Genomic DNA, 24,933 nt, shown 5'->3' on the forward strand with positions numbered 1-24,933 from the left:
GCTTTTTGTATATAAATTTGCAAAAGTTGTGTAGCTTTGGTTAAAATTAAAACACCGTGTTTGAGTAAGAAATAGGATTTGTAGGCTTTGGAAACTCGGAGAGATTTGAGTATCGCTTCTCGGCCTTTTGGCTAAGATCAAAGTGTAGTATCTGTTCTTATCAGCTTAATATCTGATACGTACCCCATGTGGGTACTTCGATATTAAACTGATTTTTGCAACTAGGTGAGATGTTAGGTGCTTGCACCGCTCTTGCACGAGTTGGCCTGGTATTGCAGTACCTCCAGGATCGGCTCACTCCCCTATTTGGGGAGAAAATAAATTAAAATAGAAAAGTAGCTTTCCCTTCAATAGCCTGCGAAACAGCCCCAGTAAAATATTCTCTAATGCTTTTCACTGCTACATGTGTACTTTTTCTATATATCTTTCTTAGTATTCTTTTTAAGGAGTTTGTGTAAATTGTATAGTTTTACTCATTGTTGTAAATAATTTTACTTCTCGTGCATGTGAAATAAGTTGCATTTTATTTTATGTCTGTTCTCTAAAAAGTTATTTTCTTTCCTTGTAATGTAATATTTTTGTTGTCGCTTTCTTGTATTTATAACAGCACATGTCAGTGTAATAATGTATTCTCGTTCCTAAAAAGAAACTATGAATTTTTAGCGTTACGGAAAAACGCGGGGAAAAGAATTACGTCCCCTTCTACTGTTTCAATCATCGTTAATAGCGACGTCGCCTCAGAACGAGGGCAAACGATGGAAACTGCAGTCGGCCGGTAAGTTTTTTCCTCCTTCTAAAATTTATTTAAAAATAGCTGTACCGGTCAATTCCTTAAAAAAAAATAGAACAGATGAACTGTTTATATTTGTGTTAACTAAACGAGACAGTGAAAAGTCCGTGCAGATTGTGAAAAAGCGTTGAATTTATTTTGTGATTAAAGAAATTTCCTAGAAATTTCCTAGGCTTTAAAAACTGCGTTCGTCGGACCTAGGATGAATCAACATGATCATGTTATTTCGTTCGATTAAGATTAAATACGTATACGTATGATATACGTTTAAAAATGTATTCTCGCGACTTGCCGTATTTCACAAGCCGCTTTTTATTTTCACACCCGTTTTGTCATGCAGAAATCGTTTCATGCTGTCAGGTATTTGAAGCAAATCAAGATCTCGTGTTTCGTGTGCTTTTTGTATATAAATTTGCAAAGTTGTGTAGCTTTGGTTAAAATTAAAACACCGTGTTTGAGTAAGAAATAGGATTTGTAGGCTTTGGAAACTCGGAGAGATTTGAGTATCGCTTCTCGGCCTTTTGGCTAAGATCAAAGTGTAGTATCTGTTCTTATCAGCTTAATATCTGATACGTACCCCATGTGGGTACTTCGATATTAAACTGATTTTTGCAACTAGGTGAGATGTTAGGTGCTTGCACCGCTCTTGCCACGAGTTGGCCTGGTATTGCAGTACCTCCAGGATCGGCTCACTCCCCTATTTGGGGAGAAAATAAATTAAAATAGAAAGTAGCTTTCCCTTCAATAGCCTGCGAAACAGCCCCAGTAAAATATTCTCTAATGCTTTTCACTGCTACATGTGTACTTTTTCTATATATCTTTCTTAGTATTCTTTTTAAGGAGTTTGTGTAAATTGTATAGTTTTACTCATTGTTGTAAATAATTTTACTTCTCGTGCATGTGAAATAAGTTGCATTTTATTTTATGTCTGTTCTCTAAAAAGTTATTTTCTTTCCTTGTAATGTAATATTTTTGTTGTCGCTTTCTTGTATTTATAACAGCACATGTCAGTGTAATAATGTATTCTCGTTCCTAAAAAGAAACTATGAATTTTTAGCGTTACGGAAAAACGCGGGGAAAAGAATTACGTCCCCTTCTACTGTTTCAATCATCGTTAATAGCGACGTCGCCTCAGAACGAGGGCAAACGATGGAAACTGCAGTCGGCCGGTAAGTTTTTTCCTCCTTCTAAAATTTATTTAAAAATAGCTGTACCGGTCAATTCCTTAAAAAAAAATAGAACAGATGAACTGTTTATATTTGTGTTAACTAAACGAGACAGTGAAAAGTCCGTGCAGATTGTGAAAAAGCGTTGAATTTATTTTGTGATTAAAGAAATTTCCTAGAAATTTCCTAGGCTTTAAAAACTGCGTTCGTCGGACCTAGGATGAATCAACATGATCATGTTATTTCGTTCGATTAAGATTAAATACGTATACGTATGATATACGTTTAAAAATGTATTCTCGCGACTTGCCGTATTTCACAAGCCGCTTTTTATTTTCACACCCGTTTTGTCATGCAGAAATCGTTTCATGCTGTCAGGTATTTGAAGCAAATCAAGATCTCGTGTTTCGTGTGCTTTTTGTATATAAATTTGCAAAAGTTGTGTAGCTTTGGTTAAAATTAAAACACCGTGTTTGAGTAAGAAATAGGATTTGTAGGCTTTGGAAACTCGGAGAGATTTGAGTATCGCTTCTCGGCCTTTTGGCTAAGATCAAAGTGTAGTATCTGTTCTTATCAGCTTAATATCTGATACGTACCCCATGTGGGTACTTCGATATTAAACTGATTTTTGCAACTAGGTGAGATGTTAGGTGCTTGCACCGCTCTTGCCACGAGTTGGCCTGGTATTGCAGTACCTCCAGGATCGGCTCACTCCCCTATTTGGGGGAGAAAATAAATTAAAATAGAAAAGTAGCTTTCCCTTCAATAGCCTGCGAAACAGCCCCAGTAAAATATTCTCTAATGCTTTTCACTGCTACATGTGTACTTTTTCTATATATCTTTCTTAGTATTCTTTTTAAGGAGTTTGTGTAAATTGTATAGTTTTACTCATTGTTGTAAATAATTTTACTTCTCGTGCATGTGAAATAAGTTGCATTTTATTTTATGTCTGTTCTCTAAAAAGTTATTTTCTTTCCTTGTAATGTAATATTTTTGTTGTCGCTTTCTTGTATTTATAACAGCACATGTCAGTGTAATAATGTATTCTCGTTCCTAAAAAGAAACTATGAATTTTTAGCGTTACGGAAAAACGCGGGGAAAAGAATTACGTCCCCTTCTACTGTTTCAATCATCGTTAATAGCGACGTCGCCTCAGAACGAGGGCAAACGATGGAAACTGCAGTCGGCCGGTAAGTTTTTTCCTCCTTCTAAAATTTATTTAAAAATAGCTGTACCGGTCAATTCCTTAAAAAAAAATAGAACAGATGAACTGTTTATATTTGTGTTAACTAAACGAGACAGTGAAAAGTCCGTGCAGATTGTGAAAAAGCGTTGAATTTATTTTGTGATTAAAGAAATTTCCTAGAAATTTCCTAGGCTTTAAAAACTGCGTTCGTCGGACCTAGGATGAATCAACATGATCATGTTATTTCGTTCGATTAAGATTAAATACGTATACGTATGATATACGTTTAAAAATGTATTCTCGCGACTTGCCGTATTTCACAAGCCGCTTTTTATTTTCACACCCGTTTTGTCATGCAGAAATCGTTTCATGCTGTCAGGTATTTGAAGCAAATCAAGATCTCGTGTTTCGTGTGCTTTTTGTATATAAATTTGCAAAAGTTGTGTAGCTTTGGTTAAAATTAAAACACCGTGTTTGAGTAAGAAATAGGATTTGTAGGCTTTGGAAACTCGGAGAGATTTGAGTATCGCTTCTCGGCCTTTTGGCTAAGATCAAAGTGTAGTATCTGTTCTTATCAGCTTAATATCTGATACGTACCCCATGTGGGTACTTCGATATTAAACTGATTTTTGCAACTAGGTGAGATGTTAGGTGCTTGCACCGCTCTTGCCACGAGTTGGCCTGGTATTGCAGTACCTCCAGGATCGGCTCACTCCCTATTTGGGGAGAAAATAAATTAAAATAGAAAAGTAGCTTTCCCTTCAATAGCCTGCGAAACAGCCCAGTAAAATATTCTCTAATGCTTTTCACTGCTACATGTGTACTTTTTCTATATATCTTTCTTAGTATTCTTTTTAAGGAGTTTGTGTAAATTGTATAGTTTTACTCATTGTTGTAAATAATTTTACTTCTCGTGCATGTGAAATAAGTTGCATTTTATTTTATGTCTGTTCTCTAAAAAGTTATTTTCTTTCCTTGTAATGTAATATTTTTGTTGTCGCTTTCTTGTATTTATAACAGCACATGTCAGTGTAATAATGTATTCTCGTTCCTAAAAAGAAACTATGAATTTTTAGCGTTACGGAAAAACGCGGGGAAAAGAATTACGTCCCCTTCTACTGTTTCAATCATCGTTAATAGCGACGTCGCCTCAGAACGAGGGCAAACGATGGAAACTGCAGTCGGCCGGTAAGTTTTTTCCTCCTTCTAAAATTTATTTAAAAATAGCTGTACCGGTCAATTCCTTAAAAAAAAATAGAACAGATGAACTGTTTATATTTGTGTTAACTAAACGAGACAGTGAAAAGTCCGTGCAGATTGTGAAAAAGCGTTGAATTTATTTTGTGATTAAAGAAATTTCCTAGAAATTTCCTAGGCTTTAAAAACTGCGTTCGTCGGACCTAGGATGAATCAACATGATCATGTTATTTCGTTCGATTAAGATTAAATACGTATACGTATGATATACGTTTAAAAATGTATTCTCGCGACTTGCCGTATTTCACAAGCCGCTTTTTATTTTCACACCCGTTTTGTCATGCAGAAATCGTTTCATGCTGTCAGGTATTTGAAGCAAATCAAGATCTCGTGTTTCGTGTGCTTTTTGTATATAAATTTGCAAAAGTTGTGTAGCTTTGGTTAAAATTAAAACACCGTGTTTGAGTAAGAAATAGGATTTGTAGGCTTTGGAAACTCGGAGAGATTTGAGTATCGCTTCTCGGCCTTTTGGCTAAGATCAAAGTGTAGTATCTGTTCTTATCAGCTTAATATCTGATACGTACCCCATGTGGGTACTTCGATATTAAACTGATTTTTGCAACTAGGTGAGATGTTAGGTGCTTGCACCGCTCTTGCCACGAGTTGGCCTGGTATTGCAGTACCTCCAGGATCGGCTCACTCCCCTATTTGGGGAGAAAATAAATTAAAATAGAAAAGTAGCTTTCCCTTCAATAGCCTGCGAAACAGCCCCAGTAAAATATTCTCTAATGCTTTTCACTGCTACATGTGTACTTTTTCTATATATCTTTCTTAGTATTCTTTTTAAGGAGTTTGTGTAAATTGTATAGTTTTACTCATTGTTGTAAATAATTTTACTTCTCGTGCATGTGAAATAAGTTGCATTTTATTTTATGTCTGTTCTCTAAAAAGTTATTTTCTTTCCTTGTAATGTAATATTTTTGTTGTCGCTTTCTTGTATTTATAACAGCACATGTCAGTGTAATAATGTATTCTCGTTCCTAAAAAGAAACTATGAATTTTTAGCGTTACGGAAAAACGCGGGGGAAAAGAATTACGTCCCCTTCTACTGTTTCAATCATCGTTAATAGCGACGTCGCCTCAGAACGAGGGCAAACGATGGAAACTGCAGTCGGCCGGTAAGTTTTTTCCTCCTTCTAAAATTTATTTAAAAATAGCTGTACCGGTCAATTCCTTAAAAAAAAATAGAACAGATGAACTGTTTATATTTGTGTTAACTAAACGAGACAGTGAAAAGTCCGTGCAGATTGTGAAAAAGCGTTGAATTTATTTTGTGATTAAAGAAATTTCCTAGAAATTTCCTAGGCTTTAAAAACTGCGTTTCGTCGGACCTAGGATGAATCAACATGATCATGTATTTCGTTCGATTAAGATTAAATACGTATACGTATGATATACGTTTAAAAATGTATTCTCGCGACTTGCCGTATTTCACAAGCCGCTTTTTATTTTCACACCCGTTTTGTCATGCAGAAATCGTTTCATGCTGTCAGGTATTTGAAGCAAATCAAGATCTCGTGTTTCGTGTGCTTTTTGTATATAAATTTGCAAAAGTTGTGTAGCTTTGGTTAAAATTAAAACACCGTGTTTGAGTAAGAAATAGGATTTGTAGGCTTTGGAAACTCGGAGAGATTTGAGTATCGCTTCTCGGCCTTTTGGCTAAGATCAAAGTGTAGTATCTGTTCTTATCAGCTTAATATCTGATACGTACCCCATGTGGGTACTTCGATATTAAACTGATTTTTGCAACTAGGTGAGATGTTAGGTGCTTGCACCGCTCTTGCCACGAGTTGGCCTGGTATTGCAGTACCTCCAGGATCGGCTCACTCCCCTATTTGGGGAGAAAATAAATTAAAATAGAAAAGTAGCTTTCCCTTCAATAGCCTGCGAAACAGCCCCAGTAAAATATTCTCTAATGCTTTTCACTGCTACATGTGTACTTTTTCTATATATCTTTCTTAGTATTCTTTTTAAGGAGTTTGTGTAAAATTGTATAGTTTTACTCATTGTTGTAAATAATTTTACTTCTCGTGCATGTGAAATAAGTTGCATTTTATTTTATGTCTGTTCTCTAAAAAGTTATTTTCTTTCCTTGTAATGTAATATTTTTGTTGTCGCTTTCTTGTATTTATAACAGCACATGTCAGTGTAATAATGTATTCTCGTTCCTAAAAAGAAACTATGAATTTTTAGCGTTACGGAAAAACGCGGGGAAAAGAATTACGTCCCCTTCTACTGTTTCAATCATCGTTAATAGCGACGTCGCCTCAGAACGAGGGCAAACGATGGAAACTGCAGTCGGCCGGTAAGTTTTTTCCTCCTTCTAAAATTTATTTAAAAATAGCTGTACCGGTCAATTCCTTAAAAAAAAATAGAACAGATGAACTGTTTATATTTGTGTTAACTAAACGAGACAGTGAAAAGTCCGTGCAGATTGTGAAAAAGCGTTGAATTTATTTTGTGATTAAAGAAATTTCCTAGAAATTTCCTAGGCTTTAAAAACTGCGTTCGTCGGACCTAGGATGAATCAACATGATCATGTTATTTCGTTCGATTAAGATTAAATACGTATACGTATGATATACGTTTAAAAATGTATTCTCGCGACTTGCCGTATTTCACAAGCCGCTTTTTATTTTCACACCCGTTTTGTCATGCAGAAATCGTTTCATGCTGTCAGGTATTTGAAGCAAATCAAGATCTCGTGTTTCGTGTGCTTTTTGTATATAAATTTGCAAAAGTTGTGTAGCTTTGGTTAAAATTAAAACACCGTGTTTGAGTAAGAAATAGGATTTGTAGGCTTTGGAAACTCGGAGAGATTTGAGTATCGCTTCTCGGCCTTTTGGCTAAGATCAAAGTGTAGTATCTGTTCTTATCAGCTTAATATCTGATACGTACCCCATGTGGGTACTTCGATATTAAACTGATTTTTGCAACTAGGTGAGATGTTAGGTGCTTGCACCGCTCTTGCCACGAGTTGGCCTGGTATTGCAGTACCTCCAGGATCGGCTCACTCCCCTATTTGGGGAGAAAATAAATTAAAATAGAAAAGTAGCTTTCCCTTCAATAGCCTGCGAAACAGCCCCAGTAAAATATTCTCTAATGCTTTTCACTGCTACATGTGTACTTTTTCTATATATCTTTCTTAGTATTCTTTTTAAGGAGTTTGTGTAAATTGTATAGTTTTACTCATTGTTGTAAATAATTTTACTTCTCGTGCATGTGAAATAAGTTGCATTTTATTTTATGTCTGTTCTCTAAAAAGTTATTTTCTTTCCTTGTAATGTAATATTTTTGTTGTCGCTTTCTTGTATTTATAACAGCACATGTCAGTGTAATAATGTATTCTCGTTCCTAAAAAGAAACTATGAATTTTTAGCGTTACGGAAAAACGCGGGGAAAAGAATTACGTCCCCTTCTACTGTTTCAATCATCGTTAATAGCGACGTCGCCTCAGAACGAGGGCAAACGATGGAAACTGCAGTCGGCCGGTAAGTTTTTTCCTCCTTCTAAAATTTATTTAAAAATAGCTGTACCGGTCAATTCCTTAAAAAAAAATAGAACAGATGAACTGTTTATATTTGTGTTAACTAAACGAGACAGTGAAAAGTCCGTGCAGATTGTGAAAAAGCGTTGAATTTATTTTGTGATTAAAGAAATTTCCTAGAAATTTCCTAGGCTTTAAAAACTGCGTTCGTCGGACCTAGGATGAATCAACATGATCATGTTATTTCGTTCGATTAAGATTAAATACGTATACGTATGATATACGTTTAAAAATGTATTCTCGCGACTTGCCGTATTTCACAAGCCGCTTTTTATTTTCACACCCGTTTTGTCATGCAGAAATCGTTTCATGCTGTCAGGTATTTGAAGCAAATCAAGATCTCGTGTTTCGTGTGCTTTTTGTATATAAATTTGCAAAAGTTGTGTAGCTTTGGTTAAAATTAAAACACCGTGTTTGAGTAAGAAATAGGATTTGTAGGCTTTGGAAACTCGGAGAGATTTGAGTATCGCTTCTCGGCCTTTTGGCTAAGATCAAAGTGTAGTATCTGTTCTTATCAGCTTAATATCTGATACGTACCCCATGTGGGTACTTCGATATTAAACTGATTTTTGCAACTAGGTGAGATGTTAGGTGCTTGCACCGCTCTTGCCACGAGTTGGCCTGGTATTGCAGTACCTCCAGGATCGGCTCACTCCCCTATTTGGGGAGAAAATAAATTAAAATAGAAAAGTAGCTTTCCCTTCAATAGCCTGCGAAACAGCCCCAGTAAAATATTCTCTAATGCTTTTCACTGCTACATGTGTACTTTTTCTATATATCTTTCTTAGTATTCTTTTTAAGGAGTTTGTGTAAATTGTATAGTTTTACTCATTGTTGTAAATAATTTTACTTCTCGTGCATGTGAAATAAGTTGCATTTTATTTTATGTCTGTTCTCTAAAAAGTTATTTTCTTTCCTTGTAATGTAATATTTTTGTTGTCGCTTTCTTGTATTTATAACAGCACATGTCAGTGTAATAATGTATTCTCGTTCCTAAAAAGAAACTATGAATTTTTAGCGTTACGGAAAAACGCGGGGAAAAGAATTACGTCCCCTTCTACTGTTTCAATCATCGTTAATAGCGACGTCGCCTCAGAACGAGGGCAAACGATGGAAACTGCAGTCGGCCGGTAAGTTTTTTCCTCCTTCTAAAATTTATTTAAAAATAGCTGTACCGGTCAATTCCTTAAAAAAAAATAGAACAGATGAACTGTTTATATTTGTGTTAACTAAACGAGACAGTGAAAAGTCCGTGCAGATTGTGAAAAAGCGTTGAATTTATTTTGTGATTAAAGAAATTTCCTAGAAATTTCCTAGGCTTTAAAAACTGCGTTCGTCGGACCTAGGATGAATCAACATGATCATGTTATTTCGTTCGATTAAGATTAAATACGTATACGTATGATATACGTTTAAAAATGTATTCTCGCGACTTGCCGTATTTCACAAGCCGCTTTTTATTTTCACACCCGTTTTGTCATGCAGAAATCGTTTCATGCTGTCAGGTATTTGAAGCAAATCAAGATCTCGTGTTTCGTGTGCTTTTTGTATATAAATTTGCAAAAGTTGTGTAGCTTTGGTTAAAATTAAAACACCGTGTTTGAGTAAGAAATAGGATTTGTAGGCTTTGGAAACTCGGAGAGATTTGAGTATCGCTTCTCGGCCTTTTGGCTAAGATCAAAGTGTAGTATCTGTTCTTATCAGCTTAATATCTGATACGTACCCCATGTGGGTACTTCGATATTAAACTGATTTTTGCAACTAGGTGAGATGTTAGGTGCTTGCACCGCTCTTGCCACGAGTTGGCCTGGTATTGCAGTACCTCCAGGATCGGCTCACTCCCCTATTTGGGGAGAAAATAAATTAAAATAGAAAAGTAGCTTTCCCTTCAATAGCCTGCGAAACAGCCCCAGTAAAATATTCTCTAATGCTTTTCACTGCTACATGTGTACTTTTTCTATATATCTTTCTTAGTATTCTTTTTAAGGAGTTTGTGTAAATTGTATAGTTTTACTCATTGTTGTAAATAATTTTACTTCTCGTGCATGTGAAATAAGTTGCATTTTATTTTATGTCTGTTCTCTAAAAAGTTATTTTCTTTCCTTGTAATGTAATATTTTTGTTGTCGCTTTCTTGTATTTATAACAGCACATGTCAGTGTAATAATGTATTCTCGTTCCTAAAAAGAAACTATGAATTTTTAGCGTTACGGAAAAACGCGGGGAAAAGAATTACGTCCCCTTCTACTGTTTCAATCATCGTTAATAGCGACGTCGCCTCAGAACGAGGGCAAACGATGGAAACTGCAGTCGGCCGGTAAGTTTTTTCCTCCTTCTAAAATTTATTTAAAAATAGCTGTACCGGTCAATTCCTTAAAAAAAAATAGAACAGATGAACTGTTTATATTTGTGTTAACTAAACGAGACAGTGAAAAGTCCGTGCAGATTGTGAAAAAGCGTTGAATTTATTTTGTGATTAAAGAAATTTCCTAGAAATTTCCTAGGCTTTAAAAACTGCGTTCGTCGGACCTAGGATGAATCAACATGATCATGTTATTTCGTTCGATTAAGATTAAATACGTATACGTATGATATACGTTTAAAAATGTATTCTCGCGACTTGCCGTATTTCACAAGCCGCTTTTTATTTTCACACCCGTTTTGTCATGCAGAAATCGTTTCATGCTGTCAGGTATTTGAAGCAAATCAAGATCTCGTGTTTCGTGTGCTTTTTGTATATAAATTTGCAAAAGTTGTGTAGCTTTGGTTAAAATTAAAACACCGTGTTTGAGTAAGAAATAGGATTTGTAGGCTTTGGAAACTCGGAGAGATTTGAGTATCGCTTCTCGGCCTTTTGGCTAAGATCAAAGTGTAGTATCTGTTCTTATCAGCTTAATATCTGATACGTACCCCATGTGGGTACTTCGATATTAAACTGATTTTTGCAACTAGGTGAGATGTTAGGTGCTTGCACCGCTCTTGCCACGAGTTGGCCTGGTATTGCAGTACCTCCAGGATCGGCTCACTCCCCTATTTGGGGAGAAAATAAATTAAAATAGAAAAGTAGCTTTCCCTTCAATAGCCTGCGAAACAGCCCCAGTAAAATATTCTCTAATGCTTTTCACTGCTACATGTGTACTTTTTCTATATATCTTTCTTAGTATTCTTTTTAAGGAGTTTGTGTAAATTGTATAGTTTTACTCATTGTTGTAAATAATTTTACTTCTCGTGCATGTGAAATAAGTTGCATTTTATTTTATGTCTGTTCTCTAAAAAGTTATTTTCTTTCCTTGTAATGTAATATTTTTGTTGTCGCTTTCTTGTATTTATAACAGCACATGTCAGTGTAATAATGTATTCTCGTTCCTAAAAAGAAACTATGAATTTTTAGCGTTACGGAAAAACGCGGGGAAAAGAATTACGTCCCCTTCTACTGTTTCAATCATCGTTAATAGCGACGTCGCCTCAGAACGAGGGCAAACGATGGAAACTGCAGTCGGCCGGTAAGTTTTTTCCTCCTTCTAAAATTTATTTAAAAATAGCTGTACCGGTCAATTCCTTAAAAAAAAATAGAACAGATGAACTGTTTATATTTGTGTTAACTAAACGAGACAGTGAAAAGTCCGTGCAGATTGTGAAAAAGCGTTGAATTTATTTTGTGATTAAAGAAATTTCCTAGAAATTTCCTAGGCTTTAAAAACTGCGTTCGTCGGACCTAGGATGAATCAACATGATCATGTTATTTCGTTCGATTAAGATTAAATACGTATACGTATGATATACGTTTAAAAATGTATTCTCGCGACTTGCCGTATTTCACAAGCCGCTTTTTATTTTCACACCCGTTTTGTCATGCAGAAATCGTTTCATGCTGTCAGGTATTTGAAGCAAATCAAGATCTCGTGTTTCGTGTGCTTTTTGTATATAAATTTGCAAAAGTTGTGTAGCTTTGGTTAAAATTAAAACACCGTGTTTGAGTAAGAAATAGGATTTGTAGGCTTTGGAAACTCGGAGAGATTTGAGTATCGCTTCTCGGCCTTTTGGCTAAGATCAAAGTGTAGTATCTGTTCTTATCAGCTTAATATCTGATACGTACCCCATGTGGGTACTTCGATATTAAACTGATTTTTGCAACTAGGTGAGATGTTAGGTGCTTGCACCGCTCTTGCCACGAGTTGGCCTGGTATTGCAGTACCTCCAGGATCGGCTCACTCCCCTATTTGGGGAGAAAATAAATTAAAATAGAAAAGTAGCTTTCCCTTCAATAGCCTGCGAAACAGCCCCAGTAAAATATTCTCTAATGCTTTTCACTGCTACATGTGTACTTTTTCTATATATCTTTCTTAGTATTCTTTTTAAGGAGTTTGTGTAAATTGTATAGTTTTACTCATTGTTGTAAATAATTTTACTTCTCGTGCATGTGAAATAAGTTGCATTTTATTTTATGTCTGTTCTCTAAAAAGTTATTTTCTTTCCTTGTAATGTAATATTTTTGTTGTCGCTTTCTTGTATTTATAACAGCACATGTCAGTGTAATAATGTATTCTCGTTCCTAAAAAGAAACTATGAATTTTTAGCGTTACGGAAAAACGCGGGGAAAAGAATTACGTCCCCTTCTACTGTTTCAATCATCGTTAATAGCGACGTCGCCTCAGAACGAGGGCAAACGATGGAAACTGCAGTCGGCCGGTAAGTTTTTTCCTCCTTCTAAAATTTATTTAAAAATAGCTGTACCGGTCAATTCCTTAAAAAAAAATAGAACAGATGAACTGTTTATATTTGTGTTAACTAAACGAGACAGTGAAAAGTCCGTGCAGATTGTGAAAAAGCGTTGAATTTATTTTGTGATTAAAGAAATTTCCTAGAAATTTCCTAGGCTTTAAAAACTGCGTTCGTCGGACCTAGGATGAATCAACATGATCATGTTATTTCGTTCGATTAAGATTAAATACGTATACGTATGATATACGTTTAAAAATGTATTCTCGCGACTTGCCGTATTTCACAAGCCGCTTTTTATTTTCACACCCGTTTTGTCATGCAGAAATCGTTTCATGCTGTCAGGTATTTGAAGCAAATCAAGATCTCGTGTTTCGTGTGCTTTTTGTATATAAATTTGCAAAAGTTGTGTAGCTTTGGTTAAAATTAAAACACCGTGTTTGAGTAAGAAATAGGATTTGTAGGCTTTGGAAACTCGGAGAGATTTGAGTATCGCTTCTCGGCCTTTTGGCTAAGATCAAAGTGTAGTATCTGTTCTTATCAGCTTAATATCTGATACGTACCCCATGTGGGTACTTCGATATTAAACTGATTTTTGCAACTAGGTGAGATGTTAGGTGCTTGCACCGCTCTTGCCACGAGTTGGCCTGGTATTGCAGTACCTCCAGGATCGGCTCACTCCCCTATTTGGGGAGAAAATAAATTAAAATAGAAAAGTAGCTTTCCCTTCAATAGCCTGCGAAACAGCCCCAGTAAAATATTCTCTAATGCTTTTCACTGCTACATGTGTACTTTTTCTATATATCTTTCTTAGTATTCTTTTTAAGGAGTTTGTGTAAATTGTATAGTTTTACTCATTGTTGTAAATAATTTTACTTCTCGTGCATGTGAAATAAGTTGCATTTTATTTTATGTCTGTTCTCTAAAAAGTTATTTTCTTTCCTTGTAATGTAATATTTTTGTTGTCGCTTTCTTGTATTTATAACAGCACATGTCAGTGTAATAATGTATTCTCGTTCCTAAAAAGAAACTATGAATTTTTAGCGTTACGGAAAAACGCGGGGAAAAGAATTACGTCCCCTTCTACTGTTTCAATCATCGTTAATAGCGACGTCGCCTCAGAACGAGGGCAAACGATGGAAACTGCAGTCGGCCGGTAAGTTTTTTCCTCCTTCTAAAATTTATTTAAAAATAGCTGTACCGGTCAATTCCTTAAAAAAAAATAGAACAGATGAACTGTTTATATTTGTGTTAACTAAACGAGACAGTGAAAAGTCCGTGCAGATTGTGAAAAAGCGTTGAATTTATTTTGTGATTAAAGAAATTTCCTAGAAATTTCCTAGGCTTTAAAAACTGCGTTCGTCGGACCTAGGATGAATCAACATGATCATGTTATTTCGTTCGATTAAGATTAAATACGTATACGTATGATATACGTTTAAAAATGTATTCTCGCGACTTGCCGTATTTCACAAGCCGCTTTTTATTTTCACACCCGTTTTGTCATGCAGAAATCGTTTCATGCTGTCAGGTATTTGAAGCAAATCAAGATCTCGTGTTTCGTGTGCTTTTTGTATATAAATTTGCAAAAGTTGTGTAGCTTTGGTTAAAATTAAAACACCGTGTTTGAGTAAGAAATAGGATTTGTAGGCTTTGGAAACTCGGAGAGATTTGAGTATCGCTTCTCGGCCTTTTGGCTAAGATCAAAGTGTAGTATCTGTTCTTATCAGCTTAATATCTGATACGTACCCCATGTGGGTACTTCGATATTAAACTGATTTTTGCAACTAGGTGAGATGTTAGGTGCTTGCACCGCTCTTGCCACGAGTTGGCCTGGTATTGCAGTACCTCCAGGATCGGCTCACTCCCCTATTTGGGGAGAAAATAAATTAAAATAGAAAAGTAGCTTTCCCTTCAATAGCCTGCGAAACAGCCCCAGTAAAATATTCTCTAATGCTTTTCACTGCTACATGTGTACTTTTTCTATATATCTTTCTTAGTATTCTTTTTAAGGAGTTTGTGTAAATTGTATAGTTTTACTCATTGTTGTAAATAATTTTACTTCTCGTGCATGTGAAATAAGTTGCATTTTATTTTATGTCTGTTCTCTAAAAAGTTATTTTCTTTCCTTGTAATGTAATATTTTTGTTGTCGCTTTCTTGTATTTATAACAGCACATGTCAGTGTAATAATGTATTCTCGTTCCTAAAAAGAAACTATGAATTTTTAGCGTTACGGAAAAACGCGGGGAAAAGAATTACGTCCCCTTCTACTGTTTCAATCATCGTTAATAGCGACGTCGCCTCAGAACGAGGGCAAACGATGGAAACTGCAGTCGGCCGGTAAGTTTTTTCCTCCTTCTAAAATTTATTTAAAAATAGCTGTACCGGTCAATTCCTTAAAAAAAAATAGAACAGATGAACTGTTTATATTTGTGTTAACTAAACGAGACAGTGAAAAGTCCGTGCAGATTGTGAAAAAGCGTTGAATTTATTTTGTGATTAAAGAAATTTCCTAGAAATTTCCTAGGCTTTAAAAACTGCGTTCGTCGGACCTAGGATGAATCAACATGATCATGTTATTTCGTTCGATTAAGATTAAATACGTATACGTATGATATACGTTTAAAAATGTATTCTCGCGACTTGCCGTATTTCACAAGCCGCTTTTTATTTTCACACCCGTTTTGTCATGCAGAAATCGTTTCATGCTGTCAGGTATTTGAAGCAAATCAAGATCTCGTGTTTCGTGTGCTTTTTGTATATAAATTTGCAAAAGTTGTGTAGCTTTGGTTAAAATTAAAACACCGTGTTTGAGTAAGAAATAGGATTTGTAGGCTTTGGAAACTCGGAGAGATTTGAGTATCGCTTCTCGGCCTTTTGGCTAAGATCAAAGTGTAGTATCTGTTCTTATCAGCTTAATATCTGATACGTACCCCATGTGGGTACTTCGATATTAAACTGATTTTTGCAACTAGGTGAGATGTTAGGTGCTTGCACCGCTCTTGCCACGAGTTGGCCTGGTATTGCAGTACCTCCAGGATCGGCTCACTCCCCTGTTTGGGGAGAAAATAAATTAAATTAGAAAAGTAGCTTTCCCTTCAATAGCCTGCGAAACAGCCCCAGTAAAATATTCTCTAATGCTTTTCACTGCTACATGTGTACTTTTTCTATATATCTTTCTTAGTATTCTTTTTAAGGAGTTTGTGTAAATTGTATAGTTTTACTCATTGTTGTAAATAATTTTACTTCTCGTGCATGTGAAATAAGTTGCATTTTATTTTATGTCTGTTCTCTAAAAAGTTATTTTCTTTCCTTGTAATGTAATATTTTTGTTGTCGCTTTCTTGTATTTATAACAGCACATGTCAGTGTAATAATGTATTCTCGTTCCTAAAAAGAAACTATGAATTTTTAGCGTTACGGAAAAACGCGGGGAAAAGAATTACGTCCCCTTCTACTGTTTCAATCATCGTTAATAGCGACGTCGCCTCAGAACGAGGGCAAACGATGGAAACTGCAGTCGGCCGGTAAGTTTTTTCCTCCTTCTAAAATTTATTTAAAAATAGCTGTACCGGTCAATTCCTTAAAAAAAAATAGAACAGATGAACTGTTTATATTTGTGTTAACTAAACGAGACAGTGAAAAGTCCGTGCAGATTGTGAAAAAGCGTTGAATTTATTTTGTGATTAAAGAAATTTCCTAGAAATTTCCTAGGCTTTAAAAACTGCGTTCGTCGGACCTAGGATGAATCAACATGATCATGTTATTTCGTTCGATTAAGATTAAATACGTATACGTATGATATACGTTTAAAAATGTATTCTCGCGACTTGCCGTATTTCACAAGCCGCTTTTTATTTTCACACCCGTTTTGTCATGCAGAAATCGTTTCATGCTGTCAGGTATTTGAAGCAAATCAAGATCTCGTGTTTCGTGTGCTTTTTGTATATAAATTTGCAAAAGTTGTGTAGCTTTGGTTAAAATTAAAACACCGTGTTTGAGTAAGAAATAGGATTTGTAGGCTTTGGAAACTCGGAGAGATTTGAGTATCGCTTCTCGGCCTTTTGGCTAAGATCAAAGTGTAGTATCTGTTCTTATCAGCTTAATATCTGATACGTACCCCATGTGGGTACTTCGATATTAAACTGATTTTTGCAACTAGGTGAGATGTTAGGTGCTTGCACCGCTCTTGCCACGAGTTGGCCTGGTATTGCAGTACCTCCAGGATCGGCTCACTCCCCTATTTGGGGAGAAAATAAATTAAAATAGAAAAGTAGCTTTCCCTTCAATAGCCTGCGAAACAGCCCCAGTAAAATATTCTCTAATGCTTTTCACTGCTACATGTGTACTTTTTCTATATATCTTTCTTAGTATTCTTTTTAAGGAGTTTGTGTAAATTGTATAGTTTTACTCATTGTTGTAAATAATTTTACTTCTCGTGCATGTGAAATAAGTTGCATTTTATTTTATGTCTGTTCTCTAAAAAGTTATTTTCTTTCCTTGTAATGTAATATTTTTGTTGTCGCTTTCTTGTATTTATAACAGCACATGTCAGTGTAATAATGTATTCTCGTTCCTAAAAAGAAACTATGAATTTTTAGCGTTACGGAAAAACGCGGGGAAAAGAATTACGTCCCCTTCTACTGTTTCAATCATCGTTAATAGCGACGTCGCCTCAGAACGAGGGCAAACGATGGAAACTGCAGTCGGCCGGTAAGTTTTTTCCTCCTTCTAAAATTTATTTAAAAATAGCTGTACCGGTCAATTCCTTAAAAAAAAATAGAACAGATGAACTGTTTATATTTGTGTTAACTAAACGAGACAGTGAAAAGTCCGTGCAGATTGTGAAAAAGCGTTGAATTTATTTTGTGATTAAAGAAATTTCCTAGAAATTTCCTAGGCTTTAAAAACTGCGTTCGTCGGACCTAGGATGAATCAACATGATCATGTTATTTCGTTCGATTAAGATTAAATACGTATACGTATGATATACGTTTAAAAATGTATTCTCGCGACTTGCCGTATTTCACAAGCCGCTTTTTATTTTCACACCCGTTTTGTCATGCAGAAATCGTTTCATGCTGTCAGGTATTTGAAGCAAATCAAGATCTCGTGTTTCGTGTGCTTTTTGTATATAAATTTGCAAAAGTTGTGTAGCTTTGGTTAAAATTAAAACACCGTGTTTGAGTAAGAAATAGGATTTGTAGGCTTTGGAAACTCGGAGAGATTTGAGTATCGCTTCTCGGCCTTTTGGCTAAGATCAAAGTGTAGTATCTGTTCTTATCAGCTTAATATCTGATACGTACCCCATGTGGGTACTTCGATATTAAACTGATTTTTGCAACTAGGTGAGATGTTAGGTGCTTGCACCGCTCTTGCCACGAGTTGGCCTGGTATTGCAGTACCTCCAGGATCGGCTCACTCCCCTATTTGGGGAGAAAATAAATTAAAATAGAAAAGTAGCTTTCCCTTCAATAGCCTGCGAAACAGCCCCAGTAAAATATTCTCTAATGCTTTTCACTGCTACATGTGTACTTTTTCTATATATCTTTCTTAGTATTCTTTTTAAGGAGTTTGTGTAAATTGTATAGTTTTACTCATTGTTGTAAATAATTTTACTTCTCGTGCATGTGAAATAAGTTGCATTTTATTTTATGTCTGTTCTCTAAAAAGTTATTTTCTTTCCTTGTAATGTAATATTTTTGTTGTCGCTTTCTTGTATTTATAACAGCACATGTCAGTGTAATAATGTATTCTCGTTCCTAAAAAGAAACTATGAATTTTTAGCGTTACGGAAAAACGCGGGGAAAAGAATTACGTCCCCTTCTACTGTTTCAATCATCGTTAATAGCGACGTCGCCTCAGAACGAGGGCAAACGATGGAAACTGCAGTCGGCCGGTAAGTTTTTTCCTCCTTCTAAAATTTATTTAAAAATAGCTGTACCGGTCAATTCCTTAAAAAAAAATAGAACAGATGAACTGTTTATATTTGTGTTAACTAAACGAGACAGTGAAAAGTCCGTGCAGATTGTGAAAAAGCGTTGAATTTATTTTGTGATTAAAGAAATTTCCTAGAAATTTCCTAGGCTTTAAAAACTGCGTTCGTCGGACCTAGGATGAATCAACATGATCATGTTATTTCGTTCGATTAAGATTAAATACGTATACGTATGATATACGTTTAAAAATGTATTCTCGCGACTTGCCGTATTTCACAAGCCGCTTTTTATTTTCACACCCGTTTTGTCATGCAGAAATCGTTTCATGCTGTCAGGTATTTGAAGCAAATCAAGATCTCGTGTTTCGTGTGCTTTTTGTATATAAATTTGCAAAAGTTGTGTAGCTTTGGTTAAAATTAAAACACCGTGTTTGAGTAAGAAATAGGATTTGTAGGCTTTGGAAACTCGGAGAGATTTGAGTATCGCTTCTCGGCCTTTTGGCTAAGATCAAAGTGTAGTATCTGTTCTTATCAGCTTAATATCTGATACGTACCCCATGTGGGTACTTCGATATTAAACTGATTTTTGCAACTAGGTGAGATGTTAGGTGCTTGCACCGCTCTTGCCACGAGTTGGCCTGGTATTGCAGTACCTCCAGGATCGGCTCACTCCCCTATTTGGGGAGAAAATAAATTAAAATAGAAAAGTAGCTTTCCCTTCAATAGCCTGCGAAACAGCCCCAGTAAAATATTCTCTAATGCTTTTCACTGCTACATGTGTACTTTTTCTATATATCTTTCTTAGTATTCTTTTTAAGGAGTTTGTGTAAATTGTATAGTTTTACTCATTGTTGTAAATAATTTTACTTCTCGTGCATGTGAAATAAGTTGCATTTTATTTTATGTCTGTTCTCTAAAAAGTTATTTTCTTTCCTTGTAATGTAATATTTTTGTTGTCGCTTTCTTGTATTTATAACAGCACATGTCAGTGTAATAATGTATTCTCGTTCCTAAAAAGAAACTATGAATTTTTAGCGTTACGGAAAAACGCGGGGAAAAGAATTACGTCCCCTTCTACTGTTTCAATCATCGTTAATAGCGACGTCGCCTCAGAACGAGGGCAAACGATGGAAACTGCAGTCGGCCGGTAAGTTTTTTCCTCCTTCTAAAATTTATTTAAAAATAGCTGTACCGGTCAATTCCTTAAAAAAAAATAGAACAGATGAACTGTTTATATTTGTGTTAACTAAACGAGACAGTGAAAAGTCCGTGCAGATTGTGAAAAAGCGTTGAATTTATTTTGTGATTAAAGAAATTTCCTAGAAATTTCCTAGGCTTTAAAAACTGCGTTCGTCGGACCTAGGATGAATCAACATGATCATGTTATTTCGTTCGATTAAGATTAAATACGTATACGTATGATATACGTTTAAAAATGTATTCTCGCGACTTGCCGTATTTCACAAGCCGCTTTTTATTTTCACACCCGTTTTGTCATGCAGAAATCGTTTCATGCTGTCAGGTATTTGAAGCAAATCAAGATCTCGTGTTTCGTGTGCTTTTTGTATATAAATTTGCAAAAGTTGTGTAGCTTTGGTTAAAATTAAAACACCGTGTTTGAGTAAGAAATAGGATTTGTAGGCTTTGGAAACTCGGAGAGATTTGAGTATCGCTTCTCGGCCTTTTGGCTAAGATCAAAGTGTAGTATCTGTTCTTATCAGCTTAATATCTGATACGTACCCCATGTGGGTACTTCGATATTAAACTGATTTTTGCAACTAGGTGAGATGTTAGGTGCTTGCACCGCTCTTGCCACGAGTTGGCCTGGTATTGCAGTACCTCCAGGATCGGCTCACTCCCCTATTTGGGGAGAAAATAAATTAAAATAGAAAAGTAGCTTTCCCTTCAATAGCCTGCGAAACAGCCCCAGTAAAATATTCTCTAATGCTTTTCACTGCTACATGTGTACTTTTTCTATATATCTTTCTTAGTATTCTTTTTAAGGAGTTTGTGTAAATTGTATAGTTTTACTCATTGTTGTAAATAATTTTACTTCTCGTGCATGTGAAATAAGTTGCATTTTATTTTATGTCTGTTCTCTAAAAAGTTATTTTCTTTCCTTGTAATGTAATATTTTTGTTGTCGCTTTCTTGTATTTATAACAGCACATGTCAGTGTAATAATGTATTCTCGTTCCTAAAAAGAAACTATGAATTTTTAGCGTTACGGAAAAACGCGGGGAAAAGAATTACGTCCCCTTCTACTGTTTCAATCATCGTTAATAGCGACGTCGCCTCAGAACGAGGGCAAACGATGGAAACTGCAGTCGGCCGGTAAGTTTTTTCCTCCTTCTAAAATTTATTTAAAAATAGCTGTACCGGTCAATTCCTTAAAAAAAAATAGAACAGATGAACTGTTTATATTTGTGTTAACTAAACGAGACAGTGAAAAGTCCGTGCAGATTGTGAAAAAGCGTTGAATTTATTTTGTGATTAAAGAAATTTCCTAGAAATTTCCTAGGCTTTAAAAACTGCGTTCGTCGGACCTAGGATGAATCAACATGATCATGTTATTTCGTTCGATTAAGATTAAATACGTATACGTATGATATACGTTTAAAAATGTATTCTCGCGACTTGCCGTATTTCACAAGCCGCTTTTTATTTTCACACCCGTTTTGTCATGCAGAAATCGTTTCATGCTGTCAGGTATTTGAAGCAAATCAAGATCTCGTGTTTCGTGTGCTTTTTGTATATAAATTTGCAAAAGTTGTGTAGCTTTGGTTAAAATTAAAACACCGTGTTTGAGTAAGAAATAGGATTTGTAGGCTTTGGAAACTCGGAGAGATTTGAGTATCGCTTCTCGGCCTTTTGGCTAAGATCAAAGTGTAGTATCTGTTCTTATCAGCTTAATATCTGATACGTACCCCATGTGGGTACTTCGATATTAAACTGATTTTTGCAACTAGGTGAGATGTTAGGTGCTTGCACCGCTCTTGCCACGAGTTGGCCTGGTATTGCAGTACCTCCAGGATCGGCTCACTCCCCTATTTGGGGAGAAAATAAATTAAAATAGAAAAGTAGCTTTCCCTTCAATAGCCTGCGAAACAGCCCCAGTAAAATATTCTCTAATGCTTTTCACTGCTACATGTGTACTTTTTCTATATATCTTTCTTAGTATTCTTTTTAAGGAGTTTGTGTAAATTGTATAGTTTTACTCATTGTTGTAAATAATTTTACTTCTCGTGCATGTGAAATAAGTTGCATTTTATTTTATGTCTGTTCTCTAAAAAGTTATTTTCTTTCCTTGTAATGTAATATTTTTGTTGTCGCTTTCTTGTATTTATAACAGCACATGTCAGTGTAATAATGTATTCTCGTTCCTAAAAAGAAACTATGAATTTTTAGCGTTACGGAAAAACGCGGGGAAAAGAATTACGTCCCCTTCTACTGTTTCAATCATCGTTAATAGCGACGTCGCCTCAGAACGAGGGCAAACGATGGAAACTGCAGTCGGCCGGTAAGTTTTTTCCTCCTTCTAAAATTTATTTAAAAATAGCTGTACCGGTCAATTCCTTAAAAAAAAATAGAACAGATGAACTGTTTATATTTGTGTTAACTAAACGAGACAGTGAAAAGTCCGTGCAGATTGTGAAAAAGCGTTGAATTTATTTTGTGATTAAAGAAATTTCCTAGAAATTTCCTAGGCTTTAAAAACTGCGTTCGTCGGACCTAGGATGAATCAACATGATCATGTTATTTCGTTCGATTAAGATTAAATACGTATACGTATGATATACGTTTAAAAATGTATTCTCGCGACTTGCCGTATTTCACAAGCCGCTTTTTATTTTCACACCCGTTTTGTCATGCAGAAATCGTTTCATGCTGTCAGGTATTTGAAGCAAATCAAGATCTCGTGTTTCGTGTGCTTTTTGTATATAAATTTGCAAAAGTTGTGTAGCTTTGGTTAAAATTAAAACACCGTGTTTGAGTAAGAAATAGGATTTGTAGGCTTTGGAAACTCGGAGAGATTTGAGTATCGCTTCTCGGCCTTTTGGCTAAGATCAAAGTGTAGTATCTGTTCTTATCAGCTTAATATCTGATACGTACCCCATGTGGGTACTTCGATATTAAACTGATTTTTGCAACTAGGTGAGATGTTAGGTGCTTGCACCGCTCTTGCCACGAGTTGGCCTGGTATTGCAGTACCTCCAGGATCGGCTCACTCCCCTATTTGGGGAGAAAATAAATTAAAATAGAAAAGTAGCTTTCCCTTCAATAGCCTGCGAAACAGCCCCAGTAAAATATTCTCTAATGCTTTTCACTGCTACATGTGTACTTTTTCTATATATCTTTCTTAGTATTCTTTTTAAGGAGTTTGTGTAAATTGTATAGTTTTACTCATTGTTGTAAATAATTTTACTTCTCGTGCATGTGAAATAAGTTGCATTTTATTTTATGTCTGTTCTCTAAAAAGTTATTTTCTTTCCTTGTAATGTAATATTTTTGTTGTCGCTTTCTTGTATTTATAACAGCACATGTCAGTGTAATAATGTATTCTCGTTCCTAAAAAGAAACTATGAATTTTTAGCGTTACGGAAAAACGCGGGGAAAAGAATTACGTCCCCTTCTACTGTTTCAATCATCGTTAATAGCGACGTCGCCTCAGAACGAGGGCAAACGATGGAAACTGCAGTCGGCCGGTAAGTTTTTTCCTCCTTCTAAAATTTATTTAAAAATAGCTGTACCGGTCAATTCCTTAAAAAAAAATAGAACAGATGAACTGTTTATATTTGTGTTAACTAAACGAGACAGTGAAAAGTCCGTGCAGATTGTGAAAAAGCGTTGAATTTATTTTGTGATTAAAGAAATTTCCTAGAAATTTCCTAGGCTTTAAAAACTGCGTTCGTCGGACCTAGGATGAATCAACATGATCATGTTATTTCGTTCGATTAAGATTAAATACGTATACGTATGATATACGTTTAAAAATGTATTCTCGCGACTTGCCGTATTTCACAAGCCGCTTTTTATTTTCACACCCGTTTTGTCATGCAGAAATCGTTTCATGCTGTCAGGTATTTGAAGCAAATCAAGATCTCGTGTTTCGTGTGCTTTTTGTATATAAATTTGCAAAAGTTGTGTAGCTTTGGTTAAAATTAAAACACCGTGTTTGAGTAAGAAATAGGATTTGTAGGCTTTGGAAACTCGGAGAGATTTGAGTATCGCTTCTCGGCCTTTTGGCTAAGATCAAAGTGTAGTATCTGTTCTTATCAGCTTAATATCTGATACGTACCCCATGTGGGTACTTCGATATTAAACTGATTTTTGCAACTAGGTGAGATGTTAGGTGCTTGCACCGCTCTTGCCACGAGTTGGCCTGGTATTGCAGTACCTCCAGGATCGGCTCACTCCCCTATTTGGGGAGAAAATAAATTAAAATAGAAAAGTAGCTTTCCCTTCAATAGCCTGCGAAACAGCCCCAGTAAAATATTCTCTAATGCTTTTCACTGCTACATGTGTACTTTTTCTATATATCTTTCTTAGTATTCTTTTTAAGGAGTTTGTGTAAATTGTATAGTTTTACTCATTGTTGTAAATAATTTTACTTCTCGTGCATGTGAAATAAGTTGCATTTTATTTTATGTCTGTTCTCTAAAAAGTTATTTTCTTTCCTTGTAATGTAATATTTTTGTTGTCGCTTTCTTGTATTTATAACAGCACATGTCAGTGTAATAATGTATTCTCGTTCCTAAAAAGAAACTATGAATTTTTAGCGTTACGGAAAAACGCGGGGAAAAGAATTACGTCCCCTTCTACTGTTTCAATCATCGTTAATAGCGACGTCGCCTCAGAACGAGGGCAAACGATGGAAACTGCAGTCGGCCGGTAAGTTTTTTCCTCCTTCTAAAATTTATTTAAAAATAGCTGTACCGGTCAATTCCTTAAAAAAAAATAGAACAGATGAACTGTTTATATTTGTGTTAACTAAACGAGACAGTGAAAAGTCCGTGCAGATTGTGAAAAAGCGTTGAATTTATTTTGTGATTAAAGAAATTTCCTAGAAATTTCCTAGGCTTTAAAAACTGCGTTCGTCGGACCTAGGATGAATCAACATGATCATGTTATTTCGTTCGATTAAGATTAAATACGTATACGTATGATATACGTTTAAAAATGTATTCTCGCGACTTGCCGTATTTCACAAGCCGCTTTTTATTTTCACACCCGTTTTGTCATGCAGAAATCGTTTCATGCTGTCAGGTATTTGAAGCAAATCAAGATCTCGTGTTTCGTGTGCTTTTTGTATATAAATTTGCAAAAGTTG

At 35.5% G+C, this 24,933-nt stretch overlaps 21 non-coding genes across 21 annotated transcripts; all 21 read left to right on the forward strand.

Annotated features, from left to right (window-relative positions):
* Window positions 1–111: 111 nt before the first annotated feature.
* LOC139506457 (U2 spliceosomal RNA) lies at window positions 112–303 on the forward strand. The gene has a single exon (XR_011660156.1). It is a non-coding gene; the product is annotated as a U2 spliceosomal RNA (small nuclear RNA).
* Window positions 304–1,295: 992 nt separating this feature from the next.
* Window positions 1,296–1,488, forward strand: LOC139506444 (U2 spliceosomal RNA). The gene has a single exon (XR_011660143.1). It is a non-coding gene; the product is annotated as a U2 spliceosomal RNA (small nuclear RNA).
* Window positions 1,489–2,480: 992 nt separating this feature from the next.
* Window positions 2,481–2,673, forward strand: LOC139506455 (U2 spliceosomal RNA). The gene has a single exon (XR_011660154.1). It is a non-coding gene; the product is annotated as a U2 spliceosomal RNA (small nuclear RNA).
* A 994-nt stretch (window positions 2,674–3,667) lies between these two features.
* On the forward strand, window positions 3,668–3,860 carry LOC139506432 (U2 spliceosomal RNA). The gene has a single exon (XR_011660132.1). It is a non-coding gene; the product is annotated as a U2 spliceosomal RNA (small nuclear RNA).
* Window positions 3,861–4,851: 991 nt separating this feature from the next.
* Window positions 4,852–5,044, forward strand: LOC139506460 (U2 spliceosomal RNA). Its single transcript, XR_011660158.1, has one exon. It is a non-coding gene; the product is annotated as a U2 spliceosomal RNA (small nuclear RNA).
* Window positions 5,045–6,038: 994 nt separating this feature from the next.
* LOC139506461 (U2 spliceosomal RNA) lies at window positions 6,039–6,231 on the forward strand. Its single transcript, XR_011660159.1, has one exon. It is a non-coding gene; the product is annotated as a U2 spliceosomal RNA (small nuclear RNA).
* A 994-nt stretch (window positions 6,232–7,225) lies between these two features.
* LOC139506433 (U2 spliceosomal RNA) lies at window positions 7,226–7,418 on the forward strand. The gene has a single exon (XR_011660133.1). It is a non-coding gene; the product is annotated as a U2 spliceosomal RNA (small nuclear RNA).
* A 993-nt stretch (window positions 7,419–8,411) lies between these two features.
* LOC139506434 (U2 spliceosomal RNA) lies at window positions 8,412–8,604 on the forward strand. The gene has a single exon (XR_011660134.1). It is a non-coding gene; the product is annotated as a U2 spliceosomal RNA (small nuclear RNA).
* Window positions 8,605–9,597: 993 nt separating this feature from the next.
* Window positions 9,598–9,790, forward strand: LOC139506435 (U2 spliceosomal RNA). The gene has a single exon (XR_011660135.1). It is a non-coding gene; the product is annotated as a U2 spliceosomal RNA (small nuclear RNA).
* Window positions 9,791–10,783: 993 nt separating this feature from the next.
* LOC139506436 (U2 spliceosomal RNA) lies at window positions 10,784–10,976 on the forward strand. The gene has a single exon (XR_011660136.1). It is a non-coding gene; the product is annotated as a U2 spliceosomal RNA (small nuclear RNA).
* A 993-nt stretch (window positions 10,977–11,969) lies between these two features.
* Window positions 11,970–12,162, forward strand: LOC139506437 (U2 spliceosomal RNA). The gene has a single exon (XR_011660137.1). It is a non-coding gene; the product is annotated as a U2 spliceosomal RNA (small nuclear RNA).
* A 993-nt stretch (window positions 12,163–13,155) lies between these two features.
* LOC139506438 (U2 spliceosomal RNA) lies at window positions 13,156–13,348 on the forward strand. Its single transcript, XR_011660138.1, has one exon. It is a non-coding gene; the product is annotated as a U2 spliceosomal RNA (small nuclear RNA).
* Window positions 13,349–14,341: 993 nt separating this feature from the next.
* LOC139506439 (U2 spliceosomal RNA) lies at window positions 14,342–14,534 on the forward strand. Its single transcript, XR_011660139.1, has one exon. It is a non-coding gene; the product is annotated as a U2 spliceosomal RNA (small nuclear RNA).
* A 993-nt stretch (window positions 14,535–15,527) lies between these two features.
* LOC139506441 (U2 spliceosomal RNA) lies at window positions 15,528–15,720 on the forward strand. Its single transcript, XR_011660140.1, has one exon. It is a non-coding gene; the product is annotated as a U2 spliceosomal RNA (small nuclear RNA).
* A 993-nt stretch (window positions 15,721–16,713) lies between these two features.
* On the forward strand, window positions 16,714–16,906 carry LOC139506442 (U2 spliceosomal RNA). Its single transcript, XR_011660141.1, has one exon. It is a non-coding gene; the product is annotated as a U2 spliceosomal RNA (small nuclear RNA).
* Window positions 16,907–17,899: 993 nt separating this feature from the next.
* LOC139506443 (U2 spliceosomal RNA) lies at window positions 17,900–18,092 on the forward strand. Its single transcript, XR_011660142.1, has one exon. It is a non-coding gene; the product is annotated as a U2 spliceosomal RNA (small nuclear RNA).
* A 993-nt stretch (window positions 18,093–19,085) lies between these two features.
* Window positions 19,086–19,278, forward strand: LOC139506445 (U2 spliceosomal RNA). Its single transcript, XR_011660144.1, has one exon. It is a non-coding gene; the product is annotated as a U2 spliceosomal RNA (small nuclear RNA).
* A 993-nt stretch (window positions 19,279–20,271) lies between these two features.
* On the forward strand, window positions 20,272–20,464 carry LOC139506446 (U2 spliceosomal RNA). The gene has a single exon (XR_011660145.1). It is a non-coding gene; the product is annotated as a U2 spliceosomal RNA (small nuclear RNA).
* A 993-nt stretch (window positions 20,465–21,457) lies between these two features.
* Window positions 21,458–21,650, forward strand: LOC139506447 (U2 spliceosomal RNA). The gene has a single exon (XR_011660146.1). It is a non-coding gene; the product is annotated as a U2 spliceosomal RNA (small nuclear RNA).
* A 993-nt stretch (window positions 21,651–22,643) lies between these two features.
* Window positions 22,644–22,836, forward strand: LOC139506448 (U2 spliceosomal RNA). The gene has a single exon (XR_011660147.1). It is a non-coding gene; the product is annotated as a U2 spliceosomal RNA (small nuclear RNA).
* Window positions 22,837–23,829: 993 nt separating this feature from the next.
* Window positions 23,830–24,022, forward strand: LOC139506449 (U2 spliceosomal RNA). Its single transcript, XR_011660148.1, has one exon. It is a non-coding gene; the product is annotated as a U2 spliceosomal RNA (small nuclear RNA).
* The last annotated feature ends 911 nt before the right edge of the window (window positions 24,023–24,933 follow it).

The sequence above is a fragment of the Mytilus edulis genome, unplaced genomic scaffold, assembly GCF_963676685.1.
Source record: "Mytilus edulis unplaced genomic scaffold, xbMytEdul2.2 SCAFFOLD_570, whole genome shotgun sequence".
Taxonomy (NCBI): domain Eukaryota; kingdom Metazoa; phylum Mollusca; class Bivalvia; order Mytilida; family Mytilidae; genus Mytilus; species Mytilus edulis.